This window comes from Panthera tigris, chromosome B3 (assembly GCF_018350195.1).
Source record: "Panthera tigris isolate Pti1 chromosome B3, P.tigris_Pti1_mat1.1, whole genome shotgun sequence".
Classification (NCBI taxonomy): Eukaryota; Metazoa; Chordata; class Mammalia; order Carnivora; family Felidae; genus Panthera; species Panthera tigris.
The window spans coordinates 142282574-142305395 of record NC_056665.1 but is presented as its reverse complement, the minus strand read 5'-3'; the positions used below and the strand labels follow the sequence as shown (position 1 = coordinate 142305395).

Genomic DNA, 22822 nt, shown 5'->3' with positions numbered 1-22822 from the left:
CCCAGGGGCGCAGGGGATTGGACGAGTAGCCCTTTTAGAAGTCTGAACTCTGGCCCGGGGGGGGGGGCTCCCCAGAGAACCCCACGGAGGGGGCCCATCAGAAAATGAGGCCAGAATCCCTGCGGTGCCCGGGGACAGTGGAGGGGAGGGGCCAGCTGAGGAAAGAGAAGCCACGGCAGGGACACATGTGCCCAGGCCTGCCCTTGTCCCCTCTGGGCAGCTGCCAGCAGCCCCTGCTGGCGGGGGTCACCAGCTCCTGCTGTCCCCGGGAACATCTGCCGGGGACAGGGTCGGGCCCCTGCCAAGCTGGCAGGACGGTCTTTTATTTTATCCTGCTGATCTGAGGGAAAAGAAAATATAACAAATCAGCCCCAAAGAGACCAGTGAAGATCAAGGGCCTGGAGGACAGAGGGAAGGGGGGCTGGGACCCGAGTCCAAGGGAGAGCTATCCATTCCTTCCCCACGACAGGCAAAATGGGAACGGCGGAGAGCCCTGCCATCATCCTTCTCCCGTGGTTACAGATGGGGACACTGAGGCTGGGCAGCCGTTGGCTCCGACTCGAGTCTCAGATGTAGGGAAGAGGGAAACGTCACCCTTCCTGACGGTCCTCGGTGGCTGCTGAGGCCCAGAGAACACAGAGGGGGTGCTGGCGGAAGGGGAGTGGGCAGCGTCCACAGGTTTGGGGGTGCGGAGGAGGCCAGCCACTCTGAAGCCCGGCTCCAGTGGCAGCTCCCGTGGCTCCCTGCTGGGTCTGCCTGCCAGGCCACGTGCAGCACACCCGCCGGGCACAGCCCGCAGCAAGATTTCTGCAGGATAAAAGAATGAAACTCACTTCCCTCTCACAGATGAGGAGCCCAAAGCCTGGAACGTTCTGGTGACTTCGAGGCACACACTGCTCTTTCCTGGCAAGAAAAAAAAAAAAAAAGATAAAAAGTCAAAAGAGAATGAGAGACCACGAATCTCCCTGTCCAAGGGACCAGTCCGGGGCCTGGGTTCACTCACAGCTCAGCGGGGACGGCGGGACAGCCAGTCCCAAGGGCTCAAACACTGCGGACTGCTCTCTGGGGCTATGTGTTCCTCCGCCCCCCAAGATCAATCCTGCCACACCTGTGACCCTGGGGCACCAGCCTCAGCCACCACTCTGGGAGGCGGGAGCCCACTCAGGAGAAGCCTGGGAGGAGTCACGCACGGGGGCCTGCCCTCCCCAGGCCTCAGTTTCTTTGTCGCCACAATGAGGAATCAGTGTCACCCGTCTCTGGATGAAACGGGGAAACTTTCGGCCGTGCCTGGTGACGACAGGCATAATGCAATGTTATTACTCTTTCTCCCCAGGCTCCGGGGGCACCCCCCAGGGGAAGGGCGAGCCCTAAGCTGGGCCCACCCCTAAGCATGCAGCCCCAGCTAGTGCTACACGCTTGTCCTATCCATCTCGGGATGAAGTCAGACTCCACGCTGGCTCCGGGAGGGTCTGAGGCCTCCGCACAGAGCTTGGAGGAAGGCTGATGGGGGTGATCGAGCTCACTCGTTTCACAGAGAAGCAAAACCGAACCGCAGAATTCTGCCTTGCAAAACCATCAGCCTGCTCAGTGACAGCTGAAGGTTTGTTTTCAATCTCTGCTTCCCTTCTTTGCGAGGAGGCCCCAGCGACCCCCGCCAACCAGACTCAGCTCTGGCCAGTGGCCACAGGGTTTCAAATTTTGAAACGGGTCTTTTGCAAAAGGTTCAGTTTCAAGCCCTGGTCTGATTGCCCACATCCTGTCCAAACTTCCTGGGGGAGTGAGATTTATTTAAGAAGGAATAAAATCCCCATGTTCATGTCCTTGAGTGAAAACACGCTCCGTCCCAGGCAATTTCAAGGATTAAGGTTACATATCTCCTAATGAGTCGCAGGCGAAAAGGAAAATGGAATTGGCTGGAGGAGGGGTACAGGCCTCAGTCATGAGGAGGTGTTACTCCCCAGTGCCAAGGACCCCGGTTCTCTTCCGGGGACAGGATCTGCCCCCCAGAATGACCTCCCAATCATTCTTTTGTGTGTTCATTCAGTGTCTCATTCAACCAGCTTTCTGACGGATGGACCCACCACTCTGCACAGGTTCTATGGGGGTGGGGGGTGGTCCGAGACACCCCAGACCGAGCACAGCCGGGCTGGAAAGGCAGACACCTAAATCAAGCACAGGAGACGTTTCTGAATGGAGGTCAAGTTCATGGTCATGCAACAGTTCCAAATGTGGGGTGACTCAACCCACCAGGGGGAGGCAGGCTGTCCAGCTATTGAGCAGTGAGGACAGGGTCAGAACAGGAGCACGTGTAAAGGCACAGAGACGCAGACACAGAGTCTGGGAGTGTCTGCCGGGTGACACATAGGGCCAGGCCAAGGTGGGAGCCAGGGCAAGAGGCCAAGTCGCAAAGACCGTGAGTGAGAAGCAAGGAGCTTGGGCTTCCCCCGGGGCTTCCGAAACTCACAAAAGGGCTTTAGGGAGCATGGGACTCTTCTCATGCATTCTAGAAAAATCTAGAAAGATTGTATTGACTGCAGCATGGAGAACAAACTGAAGGAAGGGCAAAAAGACCAATCCAGAGGCTGACCCAGGCCAACATGAGGGAAGTCTGGACTTCCGTGGTGCCGGGCATGAGAGAGGTAGCCTCCTGGGTTCTCTGGAGACAGAGGAAGGGACAGGACCAAAGCTGGAGGCCGAGGGAGGGTGGCATCGGTGAAGGTGACTGGAACAAGGCGTGTGGACTGCAAGGTTCGCTGCAGAACATCACAGTGATGCTACCCCCACGGTGGTTTCTCGGGCAGCCGTTTGAAGACACTCAGAATGGAATGTGGTGGAGGGAGACAAGGTCAACACATGTTCCAGTGTACCCTCAGTTTGTCATCTGGCAGTACATCAAGAAGAACCACCTGGAAGTTGACGGGGTGGCTCAAACCCTGAGCCTCAGCAGAGCCTTCCTTAACAAGCACGCGGCCCGCGTGACTACAATGTTTGGCTGGTCGCTTCTGCCCAAGTAATAACCAAAGGGCCGCTGCACAAACCCCAAAATCCACCCATCCCTCTTTCCTCCAATGATGTCCGAGGACCTGCCCGCAGGGACCCACAGCCATCTGCCAGCTCTGACCGTGGCCATGGCCTTGTCCTTCCAGAGTGTCCCCCCCAAAGCAGAGGGAGCTTGTCATAAGGGCCAGACCAGCCCAGGTGGCAGGTCAGCAAAGCCCACGGCACCCGGGCTTCATGGAGCTCGTCACGAGGGTGATTAAGAAATTCCACAGTGAAAATTTGTTCGAAATCTATCTCCCACTCAAGACTTGAAGCTCCATGAGGGCAGAGATAGGATATGGCCTGCCTCTTGCTGCTTATACCCAACCTCTGGTGCCACAGAAAGAGCCCAATCTTTTTCTGAATAAATGAAAGAATGGACGATTAGTTCACCAAACATTCACTGAAGCCTAGACCTTCTGGTGGGTTACCTGACACCAAGGAGTTCATTCCCTTTGGGAGAAACCAGTAGGTCATAACTAACACCATAACAAGGGCTCTGTCGGGGGTGTGGAGGATGGATACGTGAGCACGACAGGACGAATCTGGACCACGGGAGGTGAGGAGCCAGGAAGGAAGACAACGGGCTATGTGAGTGCAAGGCAGGTGACAGATGTGTTGGGCATGGCACAAAGCTGAGCAACCACGGAAAGCACAGATTAGAATCAACTAGAAGCTGTTGAACGCTATGAGGTCCAAGCACCTCATTTACCCAACAATCCTGGGGAATGTGAGAACCTAAGTCCCACGTCCTGCGTCCATACACTTTCCAGTCACACATTAGATTCTAGACGAAGGCCACTGATGCTCATCCTGCCGCCCGCCCTCGGCATTCAGGGGGCCCGGAGGTACTGGAGGTTGCCCAGATGGAAGACAGCCAACCCAGAAGACTCAAAATTAGGGTCCCAGATGTCCACTATTAAGAAGGGAGACGGGGGTCTACCTGATTCAGTCCGAAGTAGAAAGGCCAATGATTTGAGCTGAAATCCAGTCTTCAGGAAGGAGAAGGCTATATTCCAAGCCAAATGACCGTTACATCGCCAAGTCCAAAGGAAGGACACGAAACCAGGAGTGAGAGATGGAATCCAGGGTCAGGAACAGGCAAGACAGGAGAGGAGGGGGAGTGGTCAGCGTCAGCCATAGAGTGGGTATAAAATTATAACACGTAATTGCAGGAGGGAGGAATGATGCAATACAGGGAGGGGGCAGTGGAGGGGGGGCGGTCTTGGGCAAATACCCACAGAGGGCAAAGATGTTGCCAACTTACTTTTCTCGTCATCTGTCCCTGGCAGAACGGCATGTTATGCTGTCTTAAAGGTGCATAGTCTGGACCCATCCCATCCAAACTGGCATTGTTCTAGAACTTCGTCGAACTCGCCATTCTTCTTGGACAGGGGAATCTGCGTATTACGTGGGTGTCATTTGGGAACTTTCTAAAGAAGTGCAGTTGAAACCATCAATTACAGCTACTTCGGGTAAGTTTCGAAGCATTTATTCCCTCCCAGGTCCCACAGTATGGGCCTTCTAACACGCTCTTGCTAGACAAGGTTAATTCCCGTAACAATCCTTATCTTCGTGGAAGACATGGAGCTGAGGCTCGAGGTCCAGAGGCCCTTCACCTCTAACCCACAACAACCACAAGAGGAACTCGGTTTCCTTGCAAAGGCAAAGAGCAGGCCACTTGCTGGAGGCATAAAAACAAGACCAGGTTATTTTTGACCTCCTGTCTTGGCAGAGGCAAGGGCAACTTTCGGGAAGACCCAGGGCTTCCACTCCACCATGCCAAGCCAGCGTTGCCCAAGGATGGGCCAGTGTCCAGGGCAGGCAGAACTGCCAGTATCCTGTCTGTCTGGCACCGAACACTAGAAGCTGGCCTCAAGGGAGAATCTGGACCTGCGTCGGAGAACGCCGCAGGCCATCTGACACAGCACACCTCCCCGCGGGACGGTTCCCAGACCGTTCTGAGAAGGGCCAGCCTGGTTCCACAAAAGCACATGTATTTTTAGTTATTCATTAATTCGTTCGGCAATAGTTGACTGGGCGCCTCCCAGGCTCGGGTCTGGCCGGGCGCTGGGATGCAGAGTGGAATCTGACCCGGTTCCTGGCTCTCGCAGGGCACATGGGCTTAGCGATAACACGTAAACAAATACCCGTGATAGAGTAGAATGGGCGCTCCGGTAGAGCTATTTACAAAGTGGCGTGAGGTTGGGGTGTGGCTAGCTCTCTCCCGAGTGGTCAGGGAAGGGATCCCAGTGTGACTTCAGTCACTCATTGCCTCACACACGGATCACTGACTCACTCACCCATTTACTGACCCATTTGTTTATTCGCTCCTTCATTCAGGGCAGTTAAGCTGTTCTTGGACTGCACTCCCATCCATTGACTCGTTTACTCACTCACTAATTCGTTATTTTATTCACTCACTCTACTATATGCATCCCTCCATCCACTGGCTTATTCGTCTGCTCATTAACTTGCCTCACTCATGGACTTATTTCTCTACTAGTTTGTTAAATTCTCCCACTTTTTCCTTCTTTCATCAATTTGTTCATTTCTTCACTCACTCAGTTTTTGGCTTATTAATCAATTAATGCATTTGGCTCCTCATTCACTCAGTGACTCGCTGGTTCATTCATTCCCTCATCACTAATTCACTTTCAGTTCTCATTGAAACTCAATTCGCAAACTCATGCAGGGACTCACTTATTCTTTCGTCTATTTGTGCACCCATCTTTCACTTGTTGACTCCTTGAGCTACTAGTCTTTCATTCATTCACCCACTGACTTATTTATTCATCACTCATTCTCCTTTTGACATTCTTCCTTACACATCATCTCATCCACTCATTGATTCGATAATTAATTCATCATACATGTACGCACGTATGCATTTGGTTAAGTGGACGTGTCAACTCATTATCAATTTGTTAACACACGTGCATACTCAACATTTTCATCAATATGTTTTCCTTTGTTTACTCAAAGCCTCCTTCATTCACGAGCTCACTGCTTCATCCAGTCATTCACCATCTATGCAATTTGTCATTCCACAAAGGTCTATTACTCGTGCTCTGTGAGCTAGGCATAATGGGCAGTGCAGAGGACAAGGGGGTTACGACCCCTAACTTCATGGAGCTTACAGCCTAGCGAGATTTTCATTGGCTCAAGCGTCATCTCCTTTGTAAAGCATCTGATACTGAAGATTGAGCCAAGGGCCCGCCTTCCGTGCTTCTGGAAAGTCCTTGCCCATTATATCGAATTGTTGCATTTATAAGTTGGTCTCTACCTAGTCCCAAAGAGCTACGTGACAGCTGGAACTAGACTGGATTCAGACACAAATGCCACGACCAACACACAGACTCACATGGATCTGGGTCAATGTTGAGCTGAAATGAACACCTCATGAGTTATTTTAGCACTGTCTTAGACACTAAGTGCCAAAACATTTTAGAATAGGGAATTCTTGGGGCGCCTGGGTGGCTCAGTCGGTTAGGAGTCCGACTTCGACTTCGGCTCAGGTCAGGATCTCACGGTTTGTGGGTTTGAACCCCGAGTCAGGCCCTGTGCTGACAGCTCCGAGCCTGGAGCCTGCTTTGGATTCCGTGTCTCCCTCTCTCTCTGCCCCTCCCCACCTCGTTCTCTGTCTCTCTCTCAAAAATAAATAAGTGTTAAAAAAATTTTTTTAATAGAATAGAAATTCCCGCCGCCACCTCCACATATATGAGGTGATGAGTATTTGTGAGATAGAGAAAAGAAATAATCTAGGTAAGTAGAAAAAATATCTCAATTATTTCAGTACAACAGGCAGAGTTAGTACCTCATACTACACGCTACTAAAACAACGATAAAAAAGGTAAATGCTTTATTTCATAAATGTCAGTGGTGCAAAACTGCAATGACCTTAATCCTTCTTTCAAATCACATTTCCATCACTGGTCCAGGATTCTGCCTCCTTCAATTCAGATTTTCAAACACCAATGTACTAAACAACTACAGCAGCAACAACAATAACACTAACATCCAGGGACCCACCAAAGTACCAGAATGAAAATAATGAATATTTTAACAACTGTATCTGTCCTCATTATACACAGAGGGGAAGATTAAATCTTTTCCATTACATAGGTCTCAGAGAAGCAAAATGGGGTTGATCCTAATTCTTGTTTCATAAAATTTTAGCAATGGGACATGCTTTGCCACTCTAATTTTCTTTACATATGGATTTTTCCTTGTTTATTAGTTTAGTCAGTTATTCCTTTTCAAAGGTAAAGTCAACAACACAGAATTTATTTCCAAACAATAGGGGGAATTTTTTACAAGTAAGTCTCTCTATGTGCTCCTAAAGCAGAGTGCTGAAATAACCGACCCAAGTGAAACAAATCTTTGTGTTGGGAATCCTCACATCATTCGTCAAGAGTGACCGTTGTAATTTCACTAGCATATTTACATTTAATTTGCTCAATCATGGGTTATTTTAATACAATACAATACAATACAATACAATACAATACAATACAATACAATACAATAAATAAAATGAAATAAAATAAAATAAAATAAAATGAAATAAAATAAAATAAAATAAACAAGGAAAACACAACCAATCCAAGGACAAGACCTTTGACTATGACTAGAAGGTGTCTATAATCTTCTTAAGCTGAGAGGGAGCAATCTGTTTTTTGAATGGAAATCTGTTTTTGTTTTTGTTTTTTGATTTTTGCAAAATGAATAAAGCACGACCTTTCAGGACAAATTCTTATTATCAGTCCATACAAGGTCTTCTTTGATTTCATGTTATGGTTGCATGAAGCCATTTATTCTTTTTGAAAATAATATGTCATCATCCATGAACAAAATGACCAAGCCAAGAATAAAAACTTAATCTGCTACTTACCCTAATCTATGCTTTCTTTGCCCACATCAGTAACAGTCAGGATCCTCACCATTAAGTGTAATGACAAAAGCAGCCAATGTGTGGCCATTCTCGGCACAAAGCAGATGTAATAAAGAATAAAATATAGTCATCATTGGTTCATTCTTGGCACTCACTCATTCAGTTAGCCATTTCTTTAATTTCAACTTTTTTTTCCTTCATGAAACAAACACATAGAAACCCACTGCAAATAGACAGCAGAACATCGACTCATAAACTCCCTCTACCTAGCGGCTTCTTACACAAAGTGGTAACAACCTTAATCTATGATTTTTTTTTTCTTACTTGACCAAAGTGTTTCAGAACTGAATACAGAATATTTCCCGTTTTATAACATATCCTCTAAATTGGTCCATGTTTTGACCTAGTTTTCTTTACCTTTGAGTATATTTGCTTATTGATACATTCATTTATTCACTAACAATATAAAGTCAAATCCATGAACCTTTCTCAACTAGATTCTTGACCTTTCCTGAGACCACTCCCCAAAAGTCCTACACGAGTTCGCTTTGTGAGTGGACCTCAGTGGTTCAAAAAATGATTGATCATAATTTTTATTCAGATGCATTCCATTCACATCCTTGGTGCAGGTGCAATCCTTCAGCATTTAACTTTTAGAGATTACACGGAATCATTGTTAGGCGTTACAGAGGCCAACCATGAACCCAACATCCTGCGCAACAACTAGAATATTGACTCTCAAAATGAGTATCAGCCTAGATCTTTATCAAGAGGGAAATGTTTAAATCATCAGTGGGACTAAATAAATTAAAAAAAATCAGTGGAACAAACATAAAATGAGACTTTGAGTTTTGAAATGAATGAAAAAAGCAAAGTTTTTTACTTGTCCTTCATTTGCGCTAATTTGGATTAATTATCCAAACTGTGGTTCATAACATATTCACATTACTGGCCTACGCACGACTTTCTAGAAGTTATTTACATTTATTTTGGGCCACCTGGGTGGCTCAGTTGGTTAAGCTTCCGACTCTTGATATTCTGCTCAGGTCATGATCTCACGGCTTGTGAGTTCAAACCCCATGTCCTGTCAGTGCAGAGCCTGTTTGGGATTCTGTCTCTCTGACTCTCTCTCTCTCTCTCTCAAAATAAATAAGTAAACTAAAAAAAGAAAAACAACTAGGAGTGGCAGGCAGTTTACTCTGGGTCCCATACCTTCAGAACTAAAAGATTAGAACTCCTTTTTTAAAAGGATGTGTTGTGCTAAATCAGATATATCATGAACCTTGGTTTGTGACACAATCTCATCGCTGGTCCTCATGTGGCTTTCTTTGATTATATTCCATACTATTTATTTATTTATTTATTTATTTATTTACATCCATGTTAGTTAGCGTATAGGGCAATAATGATTTCAGGAGTAAATTTCAGCGATCTTCCCCTACATATAACACCCAGGGCTCATCCCCACAAGTTATATTCCATACTTTTCAATCACGCAGACAACTCTGAATACCCTATACAGACAACCCCCATTGAATTTGGAGTATTACTCACATTGAACCATCAAGGTCCTGATCATTACAGAATGATTATCGGCTTGAGTGTATCCATTCCGTAAAGTAGAAAGTAGATGGAAAAAAAGGGGGAAATGAATATGAACTATTTTATTTTTTAAGTTTTTATCTCAATTCTGATTAATGAACATATAGTGTAATATTAGTTTCAGGTGTACAATGTATTGATTCAACACCTTCCATACAGGGGTCCAGACATGTATCATTTGTCATCCTTGACTCTTACGCCACCAGGAACCATCAATGGCCCAAGCTTGTGAATTCTTTTCCTTTATATTTTGTCTATTGACTTATTCATCAATTCACTACTTACTCATGAAGAAATATACATGAATCCAAAAAACCCAGAATAAGAGCCTTGATATCCCTAATAGCTATCTATGAAATCATTTCCCACAGACGTTAGATCTGTTTCTGAAATCGGTCTCTGTGTTTCACATGTGGACATCTCAACATAATGTTTTGTACCAGTCCCATGTTTATTACCGGGTCATGTTTGGCCTTTGATTCTATCTCCTACTTCTTAAAAATGCATTGACCACTCTTAAAAATTGCCCACACCAAGACAAAAAGTTCGACTGTTACTCACACACAAGGGTCTCCGTTCTCCAAAGACACCACCGAGTTCGGGGCCATGACAGAATGCCAAAATTGGCATGGCCGTGCCCATTCTGAGGAGTGTAAGAGCAAGTAGAAAATCAAGTTTGAGATCTTCTATCCATTGGTCCTTTGTATTCTGCTTTCATTCCCTCAGGCATTTCATATTTCCTCATTTACGGTGTTTTTGCTTACTCTTCTCTTTATTATCCATTCCAGACTATATTGATAGTATTGCTTTCCTTACTACGTCTTCTCATACTTTGGAATACGCCTCACTCTTTCATGGTTAATCATTTAAACATCTTGATGGAGCCCTCCATGGACTCTTTTATATTGATATAATCATAATCCATGAGCCATAAAATTAGAAGCAAAAGATCCTTACATATCTCTCACATAGTATAGAATAGTATAAACTAGATTTCTGTTGTATTAGTGTTGGACCTCAGAGTTCCAGACATGGAATAGTCATCATCCATGACTCATACCGCCACCAGTAGTCATCATTGATCCAGACTTGGCCCTCATTGTAATTTGTGTCTACACGAATTTTATTAATTCATCAAGCCACTAATAATAATAAATACCTGAAGTCATAAAACATGACAGTACGATCCTTAAATATCTGTCTATAGAATTATTACTCACGGAAATACATCTCTTTCATTGGTTTATTTCAGTGTTGCATAGAAGGATTAACCAAAACAATGCTTCATAGCAACCCCCTATTTATATCGGGGTCATGGTTAATCTTCCAAAATTATACTTCGTATTTTTAAAATCATACAGTGAATGCCTGAATGCCTTAAAAAAAAAAAAGACTGAAACCAAGACAACAACCTTGACTACGACTTACATTGATCTCCATGCTTGTAATGCAGAGATGTAACTATGGAGTTCATGGCCGTGGAAGATGTTTACATCAGCTTGAGGGTATTCATTCTAAGGAGTGCAGAGCAGGGGCGGTAATAAAATAGGTTGAGACATTATCTGCGTTGGTTCTTGAATTTTTATTTAGCCAATCATTTGGGAAGTTATTTGGGATAACATTTTACCTTCCCTTAAGCAAACAATATCAGTCTTGTCACTGACACAGAACCCTGACTATCAGTAACAGCACCTGTACCACCCTTAAAATGTAACACCCTTATGCCATTTATTTCCTAGTGAATATCAGTGTTTTGAACATATATCAACAATATTTCTTGCCTTACCATACATTTTTTTATAATTGGATAATGCTTAACCTTATTCATCTGTATACATTTTTTATGTGTTTTCTTTTGGTCCGGTTATGATAATAGTTTGCAAATGCATGAACACAAAGATCAAGACAAAATCCTTGCATACTCCTGACATCTGTTTATAGAATTATTTCAAAAAGAGAAAATGGACCATATTTCTTTTGTGTTGGACCTCAGAGTTCCAGACACGTAATATTCATGTATATGACTCATATGCCACTGGTCGTCATCATCGATCCAAGATTAGCCCACGTCCTCTTTTCATTTCTACAATAATTATTGATGAATTCATTAACTCACTGATTGTACTTTTAAACACCATGACTCCCAAAACACTGAGAAAGAGCTCTAGTATCCTTAATCTGTATATAGAATCATTCTCATATATCAGTATATGTCTTTCATTAATATCTTCAGTTTTTCATATATGCACCCATCGATATAATGCTTCCCATCTATCCTGGGTTTATCACTAGGCTACAGGTGGCCTTATCTGATTTTATTTCCAACTTTGTTACACAGTGAACACTCTTCAACAAACAAACAAACAAACAAAAAACCCAAACCAAGACAAGAACTTTATTACTCACACTGGTCTCTATGCTCCTAATAAATAGATGCAACCAGGAGCTCAGGACCATGGAAGATGCTTCCACCAGTTCAAGCGAGTCCATTCTGAGGAGTACAGATCAGAACAGGTGATACAAAAATTATACCTTCTCTCCATTGATGTTTGCTTTTCATCTTTAGTTCAGACGGTCATTTATGTGATCATTAATTCAAAGTATATTTCTTTCATTTTCTCTTAAGAAACCACTTTTGAGCTCGCCACAGACCCAGAACATAAACATTGTCTATAACTTGTACTGTCTATATTATCCCTACCCAAGAGGTAACAGTCATAGGCACCTCATTTCTCATTGGACTTCAGGGTTTTCAAGATATATTAATAAGCATTTCTTGTTTGATCACGTAGTTTTATAATTAGACACTGCTTCACTTCATTTATCTTTCTTTACTTCTTTCTTTCTTTCTCTCTTTTTTTTTTCAACTCACTTATCCAATTAAAATAATGGAATGAAAAACCATGAGCACAGAGACCCCCCCCCCGCCAAAAAAAAAAAAAAATCTTTGTGTATTCCTGACATCTGCGTGTAGAATCCTTTTCAACAAAGGGAACGGACTAGATGTCTCTTCTATTGGACCTCAGAGTTCCAGACACGTATTCACTCACATATGACTCATACGCCACCAGTGGTCATCATCGATCCGTTATTGCCCCTCTTTTTCTTCATTTATTTCTATTTATTCACTAGTCATTACTTCACTAATAATAGTTTCTAATCATTACGATTCACACAAACCCAAGAAGGGTTTTTATGTCCCAACGCTGTATAGAAAATCATTCTTGCATCAATCTCTTTCAGTAATTAACCTCAGTTTTATGTACGTGCAACAATCAATATAAGGCACCACCTCAATGTCACACTTACGACTACTCTACAGTCTACTATACAGTTTTCTTAATAATATGGTGACTACTCTTAAACAAACCACCCAAACCAAGAAACTTTGACTACTACTCACACTGGTCTCCATGCTCCTAACACACATATGCAACCATAGAGCTCGTGACCATGAAAGATGTTAAATCAGCTCAGGTGTGTCCATTCTGAGGAGTACAGAGCAGAACAGGTGATTAGTTAACAACAAAAGAACAAAAACCAAAACAGATCTTATCTCTACTGACCCTTGAGTTCTGCATTTCAGTTACTCATTGGTACATTTATTAATTTTTCATAAATATGTTTTTTCTCTTAACAAGAGGAATCATCTCAACCTTGGATATGATCGAGAACAAGAAAATTGACTCCTACTAAACAGTGTCTACATGATCTTTTTTTTTAAATTATTTTTTATGTTTATTTATCTCCGAGACAGAGAGAGACAGAGCATGAGTGCGGGAGGGGCAGAGAGAGAGGGGGATACAGAATCCGAAGCAGGCTCCAGGCTCTGAGCTTTCAGCACAGGGCCCGACGCGGGGCTCGAACTCACAAACCGTGAGATCATGACCTGAGCCGAAGTCGGTTGCTCAACCGACTGAGCCACCCAGGCGCCCCAACATGATCTTAAATGAGAGACAACGTTCTTAATCCATCTATTTCTTTATGAACATCAGTGTTTTCAATTTTTATTAATAATATTTTTTGCCTCATTACATATGTTTATAATTGAAAATCACTTCATCCTCTTCTTTACTTATATATTTATATTTGTTTAATGGTTCTACCATTGATTCATTAGTAATAGTAAATCGAAATTTGTGAATCTAAAATAAGAACCTGGTATCTGTATATTCTTGACATCTGTCCAATGGATCATTTCAAACAGGAAACAGATGAGGTACACCACCAGTCATCATTACTGGTCCATTCTAGATCCTCACTCTCTTCATTTGTTTTACATTTGTCCTCAATTAAATCATTAATTCAGAGACATTATTCAAGAAAACATGAGCACGAAATCCTTGAATATCCTTAACGCTGTTCTATAGAATCCTTTCCCATATACACCATATTTTTTCCATTTCTTTGATTAATCAACAGTAAGAATGTTTCCTATTAAATCTATTATTGTGCCTTGGATAACTTTTTTATGATGTTTAATGCTTTTTAACAATGCCGGAAACATTCTTAAACAAATGATTAAAACCAAGCTAAGATCTTTGACTATTACTCACTTTGTTCTCTCTCCTGACAGAGACAACACAATTTTAAGCACAGCAGAAGCTAAAATCAGATCAGTGCGTCCATTCTGAAGAGTACCAAGAAGACACAATGATTTTTACAAAATGAGACGCTGTCCCCACTGACCCACAATTTTCATCTTTCATGTCCTTAGTCATTTAAGCGTTTATTAATTTGTGGTAATATTTATTTTCCTCTCAATACAACAAACCTCAAACTCACAACTGACTCGGGGTGATACCCTACTACCTATCACCATCCATGTCACAAGTACTCAAATATGTAATACACTTGGCCCATTTATTATCCATTCCAGTGAATATTAATATTCATTTCCCTGACTATATATTTTAGTAAAGAACAATGCTTCATCCTCTTCACCTTTATTCATTTATACATTTGCTAATTTATTCTGCCATTGATTCTTTCGTAGTTATAGTTTTATAATTCATGAACACAAAGACCAAGAAAAAGATTATAGTCCTGCCTCTAGACCTCTGCCTATAGTATGACTGGAAATACGGGGAATAGACTAGGTTCCTTTTGGGTTGGCCCTCAGTGTTCCACACTCATTATTCATCTTCCACGAGTCAGACACCAGCAGTCATCATCACTGGTCCATGATTGGCTGTCTTTCTGTCCACTCTCATCTGCGCTTCTTTACTGACTAATTCATTAATAAAGAAATATGCATAAATCACACCAAAAAAGAAGATCCTTCAATATCCCTAACATTTCTCAATAATATCATATATAAATAGACTAAATCCTTTTGATTAACTGAACTTAGTGTTTGTTTCTTTAGGGATTAACCATTTTAATGTTTCATATCAATCCAATACTGCACATTGGCATGGTTGGCCTTCTCTGTACCGCTTAAACCAAGAGAAGAATTTTGACTATGATTCACATTGATCTCCATGCTCCTAACAGGGAGATGCCAACATAAACATGATGACTGTGGGTTAATCCTTAAATCAGCTCAAGTGTGTCCATTCTGAGAGCAAAGAGCAGAGCAGATGACAAAAAATCAAGATGTTTATCCATTGATTCATAGATTATACCATTCATTTATGTAGTCGTTCAGGTATTTACTATGTTAATATATTTCTTCTTAATAAATCAAATGTCAAATGTGGAAGTGACTCACACAACAACTGGCTGTAACTTATAATGTTCTATTACCACCTTTGCATCAGAGACAAAACACACTTGACAAAACGGTCCATTGGCTGTCAATTCCAAATCATAATGATGCGATTTTTCTTTGTACATTCCTGATGTCCAGTTTGAAGGGTCAATTCAAATAGAGGTACTGAACTAGATTTCTTTCATATGGGACCTCAGAGTTCCAGACACGTATTCATCATATATGACTCATACGCCATCACTGGTCATCATCGATCCAATATTGTCCCTTATTTTCTTCATTCATTTCTACGGGTTTATTGATTATAGAATTATTTCACTAATAACAATTTTAAATGCTATCATTCATAAAAACCCAAGAAGAGTCTTTGTGTCCGTAGTCTATATATAGAACTATTCTCACATCCATGTTTCTCATTATTACCTGTTTTTCTTATATACATCTATCAAAATAATGTTAACTATATCCCATATTTATTACTGTAACTGTATCCCATACTTACGCAATTGTATACTTGCGTTCTTTAAAAATTCTTTGCACCTTTATACAAATAACCTTAAAGTAGAATACTGAAACCAAGAAAATAACCTCAACCATCACTCACATTAATTTCTGTCCTATTATAGAGAGGCAACCATAGAGCTCTTGGCCATGGAAGATGCTAACTCAGCTCAAGTGCGTCGTTCTGAGGAATACAGAACAGAGTAATGGTAAAAAAAAAAAAAAAAATGAGACCTAATCACCATTGATCCTTGCTTTCTGAGTTTTATTAATTAGGTATTTATTACTTCTTCTTAATGTGTATTTTTATCTTTACAAAGGAGAAACTCAATCTAAATATTGACCCAGAAAAACAAAACTCACTCTTCCTCATCAGTGTCTATAGGATCTTTAGCCATTTGGTCCATTAATTTCTTAATGATTATCAGTGGTTTTAAAATGATTAATGATATCTTTTGTCTCACCACATATATTCATAACTGGACTGGGCTTCACTTTCTCCACTTATATTCTTTAATAGTTCTATCATTATTCCATTAATAATAACGAATCTAAGTCTATGAAATCAGTACAAGAATACAATCTTTGTGTATTCCTGACATCTCTTCATAGACCCAATTTCAGCAGAAGAAGGAGAGTGATTATGTCCCACGTGAGACCTCAGGGTTCCAGACACATATTTTCATCATCCTTGACTCCTATGCTTCCAGCCATCCTCACTGATCCCTGCCTGAGTCTATTTTTCTCTGTTCATGTCTACATTTGGATCAATTAAATTATGAATTTGTTTATGATAATAAAAATAATACCTGGCATAAAAACACAAGAACAGATTCTTGAATGTCCCTAACATCAGTTTACAGAATCATTTCCCACAGACTATACTTCTTTCATTAATAGACCTCATTCCTGTACGTCATAAATCAACATAATGTTTGATATCTTATTTATCATAGGTCATCGTAAACTTTTAAATTAATTTAATAATTTTTAATAATACCATAAAGACCCTTAAACAAATGACCAAATCCAAGATGACAACGTTGGCCATTGCTCACTTTGGTCTCTTTCCTTACACAGAGGCACCATGACTATTTTGATGACTGCACATGCTGAAATCACTTCCAGCATCCAGTCCAAGCAGACTAAAATGTCGAGACTTTCTCTCCATTGATTCATAGGTTCCACGATTTGTTTGCATAGTCCCTTGGGCATGTATTAATTTGTGGTAATATTTATTTTTCTCTTAATAAATTCAATCTCAAAGTTCTAACTCACTCTAACTATTAACACTGTCTTGTCGTTCTCGCTCAAGACGTATACATATTTGATCATTTTATTTTCCATTCCAGTCATATTTCCTTATTATATATTTTAACCGTAAATCGTATTCAACCCTCTTTATATTTGCTCATTTACATTTTCATTTATCCTACTATCGATTTTTTTTTCTACTGAAGTACAGTTGGCACGCAATGTTACTTTAGTTTCAAGTATACAATGTAGTGATTCGATAACTCTCTACAACTCTATATATGTAACACTGTGCTCACCACAATGGGAGATACCACCAGTCACCATCCAATGCTATTACAATACTGTGTACGTTGCCTGTGTTCCCTACACCGTACCTCCTGGGACTCACTCATTCCATAACTGGAAGCCTGTACCTCCCTCTCCCCTTTACCCTCAACCCGTTCCCTTGGCCCCCTCCCCTCTGGCATCCACCAGTATGGTCTCTATATTTCCACCATTTATTTTTTATAATAATACTTTTAAATATTCATGTACACAAAGGCCAGGAACATGATCCTCGCATATGCCTGACATCTCTCTAGAGGATCACTTCAAATGGGGAGAAAGGACTAGATTGCTTCTGTGCTGGACCTCAGAGTTCCGGACGTGGAGGGTTCATCACCCAAGACTCCTATGCCTCCACTTGTTATCATTTATCCAGGTATATCCCTGATTATCTTCAATCATGTCTACGTGTTTTTATTAATTCAATTCACTATTAATAATAAAATAAGGGGGCGCCTGGGTGGCTCAGTCGGTTGAGCCTCCGACTTCAGCTCAGGTCATGATCTCACGGCTCGTGGGTTTGAGCCCCACATCAGGCTCTTTGCCAACGGCTCACAGCCTGGAGCCTGCTTCGGATTCTGTGTGTCCCTCTCTCTCTGCCCCTCCCCTGCTCGTGCTCTGTCTCTCTCTCTCTCAAAAATAAACTAAACATTAAAATAATAATAATAATAATAATAATGAGTACCTAGGAGGTCAAAAATTTGAAACTAGACCCTTGAATATCTCTAATATCTGTGTATAGAATTGCTTCACGCAGACATATATTTCCTCAATGCCCTCAAAATTTCCAAATTATATACTGCTTCCTATTAATATCATTTTTCTTTTTAACAGGTTTGGAAATCACTGATCATATTTCACACTTTTTAATAATGCGAAGACATTTTTTTTTAAACCACAAAACCAAGAAAAGAATTCTGACGATTACTCACGTTTTGTTCTGTGCTCTTCACACACAGATGCATCCATAGGACTCGTGACTATGGAGGAATGTCTAAATCAGCCGAGTGGGACCATTCTAAGGTGGACAAGACAAAGCAGATGATGATAAAAGATGGAGACCTTGTGTTCATTCCTCCCCGTGTCCATCTTTCATTCAGTCATGTAGGCAGGTAGTGATTTGGGATAATGTATATTTTATATTTTTTCTGAAGTGAATGAACAATATTGATCTTGTCCCTGACAGGAAACTATTACATACAAATATATAATTGTCACAAAATAGATGTGTATGTACCTTTCATAAAAGATCTTTGTTTTCAATATGTAGTAATAGCATTTCTCGCCAAGCCACACATTTCATTAATTGGGCAAAGTTCCACTACCTTCATCGTTATTTATATATATGCTCATTGATGATTTAATTGAACTAATTATAAAAATAGAAGTGCATGGGGGCGCCTGGGTGGCTCAGTCGGTTAAGCGTCCGACTTCAGCTCAGGTCACGATCTCACGGTCCGTGAGTTCGAGCCCCGCGTCGGGCTCTGGGCTGATGGCTCAGAGCCTGGAGCCTGCTTCCGATTCTGTGTCTCCCTCTCTCTCTGCCCCTCCCCCCCATTCATGCTCTGTCTCAAAAATAAAATAAATGTTAAAAAGAATTTAAAAAAATATATTAAAAAAAAATAGAAGTGCATGAATGTAAAGGCCAAGAGAAGTTGCTTGTGTATTCCTGACATGTGTCTATAGGATCACTCGAAACAGGGGCAATGGACCAGAATCCATCTGTGTGGGACCTCAGAGTTCCAGACACATATTCATCATGGATGACTCATATGCCATCAGTGGTCATCATTGATCCAGTGTTGTCCCTATTTGTTCATTTCTACAGTGTTTATTGGCTAATTCATTAATTCACTAATTATTTTGAAACCCAGTTATCACCAAAGACAGCCCTGAAGTCCCTATTCTGTACATAGAAATTTTTCCATGTCTATATATCGCTTTCTTTAAATATCCTATGTTTTTACATTTCATATCATTTCAACGTTTATATATATATATATATATATATATATATATATATATATAGCAGGGCTACAGCTGACCATCTTTATTCAATATGGCACTTTTCAAAAACACAGTGAACACCCTGCAAAAAAAAAAAAAATCACTGAAAGCCAGACAAGAACTCCGACTCTTACGCACAACGGTCCCTCTGCCACCGGGTCGTGCTACTTGAATCAGGTCAAGTGTGTCCGTTCTGAGAAGAACAAAGCATAACTGATTAAAAAAAAAAAAGTTACATTTTTATTCCCATTGATCCTATATTTCCACATTTTTTTACCCACTCACTCAGGAATTTATAATGATTCCTTGTGTAAATACTTTCATCTTAACAAAATAAACAGCAGCGAACTTGAAATAGATCCACAACAAAAAACTGACTCTTAACTACCTGTGTCAACATGATCCTTGGTCAAACAGGTGACACTCCTAATCCATCTATTCCTTAATGAGTTTCAGTGTTTTCAATTGTGTTAATAATATCTCATGCCTGCCCACATATGTTCATAGTTGAACAATGCTTCACCCTTTCTTATTTGTATTTCTTTCATAGTCCTACAATTTGTCCATTAACAATAATAAATCAAAGGCTATCAGCCAAGTTCCTATATTGGACATAAACCTAACATCTGTCTATAGGATTAAATAAACAGAACACACTACGTATTATGCTGGACCTCGGAATCCAGACATGTAGTATTCATTGTCCGTGACTCATCCACCACCATTCACCATCACTGTTCACGATTAGGCCTCTTTCTTGTTATTCTCATAAACATTTGCTTACGGCTTCACAAAATTCATAAGTACACAGAATTAAAAACACATAAATACAAGATCCCTTAACAGCCTTTATCTCTCCAAACTTTTCCAGAGACTAACTCTTTGTTTCAAAAGCTGACCTCAAGATTTACATTAGTGGATTCATCAACTTGATGTGCCATATCAATCTGGTATTTAACACTGGTGGATTTTGCCTTCTTTGACTGTATTTAATATTTGGAATAACACAGGGAATACCCTTAAAGAAACCACCTAAGCTCAAGCATTGACATTACTCACACTGGTCTCCAATGTTCCTAACAACAAGGATGCAACTGGAGACCGCATGCCTCGGAAGAGGCTTACATCGGCTCAAGTGGGTCCATTCTGACGAGTACAGATCAGAGCAGATAACAATAAAGCGAGGAACCCTTTGCACGGAAAACACTCACATTTCTTTTCTGTTGGACCTCGGGGTTCCACACACACATCTTTCATCACGCGTGACTCCTACCCTGGCAGTTATCATCACCGATCCAAGGAACACCACTGTCTCTCCATTTAGTGCTATATTGTTTATTGATTAATTCAGTAATTCACTAATTATAATTTTGAAACTGTAGTATTAAAAACAAGGCCTTGCTATCCCTCTTATGTGACTAGAATCATTCTCACAACAAAAGATCTCTGTCATTAACTATCATCAGCTTCTCACGTCTGTATTAATCAAAGTAATGCTTCATACTAATCCCGTAATCGTTACTAGGATACAGTTCACATGCTTTGATTATATTTCATACATTTTACCAATACAATGAATATCCTCAAACAAAACCGAGGAACAAAGATAAGAACTTTGATGATTATTCACATTGGTCTCCAGACTCCCGTAACAGAGCTGCAACCCTAGATAGAGCTCGTGATCAGGGAAGAATCCTTAAATCTGGCACAATGTGTCTGTTCTGAGGAGTACGGGGCAGGGCAGAGGATAAAAACATGTGAGACATTTTCTCCAGTGATTGTTGCTTTTCACTTTTCATTTAGTAAAGCACTTAGGCCAGCATTAATTTGGTATAAATACTTTTTTCTCTTCAGAAAACAAACAAGTGTGATTTTACCACTGACCCAGAATCTGAACATTGTCTATGACTTCTGCTATCTATGGCATCATTAGTCATTCCGAGAAAGGTCATGTACCATTTACTTCAAATGAGCCCCAGGGTTTTCACGGTGCATTAATAGTATTTCTTGCATAATCACATATTTTTATAATTGGACAACGCATCACTCCATTCATATTAATTGATAGATTTATTTATAGATTCTCTCATTTATCCAATTATAATAATAGCATGAAAATGCATGAACGGTAAGACCAAAAATGAGATCCTTGTATATTCCTGACATGTGTCTAGAGGACCCCTTCAAAATACGGGAATGGACTAAATTTCTTCTGTTGGACCTCAGAGTTCCAGACACGCATTTATCATGAATGACTCATATGCCACCAGTGGTCATCATCGATCCAATATTCTCCCTCATTGCCTTCAATCATTTCTATTTGCCTAATGATTAAATTATTCATTCACTACTAACAATTTTTAAACACTGTGATTCACCAAACCCCAAAGAGAATTATTATATTCCTAATCTGTACATAGATTATTCCCACATCAGTGTATCTCTTTCATTAATTATCCTCAGTTTTCCACAGGTGGGTTAATTAATATAATTTTCATATAGCCCATACTTATCACTGAAATACACTGCCTTCTTTAATTATATTTTGTCCTTTTAAACAGGACAGTGAATTACCTTTGAAAAAAAACCCACGTAACCAAGAAAATAACTTCAACTGTAACTCACATGACTCTGCATCCCCCAACTATACAGAGGCAACCACAGAGCTTGTGCCCATGAAGATATGAAATTAGCCCAAATGCACCCATTCCGAGAACAGAGCAGAGCAAGTGATGAAAAAAATTGAGATTGAACTGCCATTGATACTTGCTATTAATTTCCTAGACTCAGGATTTAGATATTTAATTTTTATCATTATATATAAAATATATATTTTAGGGGCTCCTGGGTGGCTCAATTGGTTAAGCATCCAACTTCAGCTCAGGTCATGATCTCACAGTTCATGAGTTCAAGCGCCATGTCGGGCTCTGTGCTGACAGCTCAGAGCTTGGAGCCTGCTTTGGATTCTGTGTCTCCCTCTCTCTCTCTCTGCCCTTCCTCCGCTTGTGTGTGTGTGTGTGTGTGTGTGTGTGCGCGCGTGTGTCCTCCACACAAGTGTGCTCTCTCTCAAAAATCAACATTTAAAAATAAATAAGTAAATGAATAAAATATATATTTTAAATGTAAATAAAATTTTCTATATTATACATAAATATATACTAAGATGTATATAAATAATAACATACATAACTATATAAATATATAGAATGCATAAATTGTTAAATATTTTCAAATATGGTTAAAAATATTTTCAATATGGTTATATATGTTACATATATAAGGTATAATATAAATATATAAATACATAAAATAAAATATATGAAAAAATAAAATATATTTTTACATATTTTGTGTTTTATGTATTTACGTATTTATAAAAACTAAATACATTTTATTTTTATGTATAAGATCTATATTTTATTATATATTATATATCATATAGCATATATTATATATCTGTCCTAACGTAATGAAAAACTTAACCT

The 22822-nt window shown here is 40.6% G+C and overlaps 11 non-coding genes across 11 annotated transcripts; all 11 read right to left on the bottom strand.

Annotated features, from left to right (window-relative positions):
• Window positions 1-10545: 10545 nt before the first annotated feature.
• LOC122239909 lies at window positions 10546-10621 on the bottom strand. Its single transcript, XR_006219296.1, has one exon. It is a non-coding gene; the product is annotated as a small nucleolar RNA SNORD113/SNORD114 family (small nucleolar RNA).
• Window positions 10622-11517: 896 nt separating this feature from the next.
• LOC122239924 lies at window positions 11518-11591 on the bottom strand. The gene has a single exon (XR_006219314.1). It is a non-coding gene; the product is annotated as a small nucleolar RNA SNORD113/SNORD114 family (small nucleolar RNA).
• Window positions 11592-12550: 959 nt separating this feature from the next.
• On the bottom strand, window positions 12551-12623 carry LOC122239928. Its single transcript, XR_006219317.1, has one exon. It is a non-coding gene; the product is annotated as a small nucleolar RNA SNORD113/SNORD114 family (small nucleolar RNA).
• Window positions 12624-14646: 2023 nt separating this feature from the next.
• On the bottom strand, window positions 14647-14719 carry LOC122239942. Its single transcript, XR_006219330.1, has one exon. It is a non-coding gene; the product is annotated as a small nucleolar RNA SNORD113/SNORD114 family (small nucleolar RNA).
• A 715-nt stretch (window positions 14720-15434) lies between these two features.
• On the bottom strand, window positions 15435-15506 carry LOC122239917. Its single transcript, XR_006219305.1, has one exon. It is a non-coding gene; the product is annotated as a small nucleolar RNA SNORD113/SNORD114 family (small nucleolar RNA).
• An 896-nt stretch (window positions 15507-16402) lies between these two features.
• LOC122239951 lies at window positions 16403-16476 on the bottom strand. Its single transcript, XR_006219339.1, has one exon. It is a non-coding gene; the product is annotated as a small nucleolar RNA SNORD113/SNORD114 family (small nucleolar RNA).
• A 1154-nt stretch (window positions 16477-17630) lies between these two features.
• Window positions 17631-17705, bottom strand: LOC122239938. The gene has a single exon (XR_006219326.1). It is a non-coding gene; the product is annotated as a small nucleolar RNA SNORD113/SNORD114 family (small nucleolar RNA).
• Window positions 17706-19057: 1352 nt separating this feature from the next.
• Window positions 19058-19129, bottom strand: LOC122239912. The gene has a single exon (XR_006219299.1). It is a non-coding gene; the product is annotated as a small nucleolar RNA SNORD113/SNORD114 family (small nucleolar RNA).
• An 876-nt stretch (window positions 19130-20005) lies between these two features.
• On the bottom strand, window positions 20006-20079 carry LOC122239954. Its single transcript, XR_006219342.1, has one exon. It is a non-coding gene; the product is annotated as a small nucleolar RNA SNORD113/SNORD114 family (small nucleolar RNA).
• Window positions 20080-20560: 481 nt separating this feature from the next.
• On the bottom strand, window positions 20561-20635 carry LOC122239950. The gene has a single exon (XR_006219338.1). It is a non-coding gene; the product is annotated as a small nucleolar RNA SNORD113/SNORD114 family (small nucleolar RNA).
• A 917-nt stretch (window positions 20636-21552) lies between these two features.
• On the bottom strand, window positions 21553-21624 carry LOC122239913. Its single transcript, XR_006219300.1, has one exon. It is a non-coding gene; the product is annotated as a small nucleolar RNA SNORD113/SNORD114 family (small nucleolar RNA).
• Between the last annotated feature and the right edge of the window lie 1198 nt (window positions 21625-22822).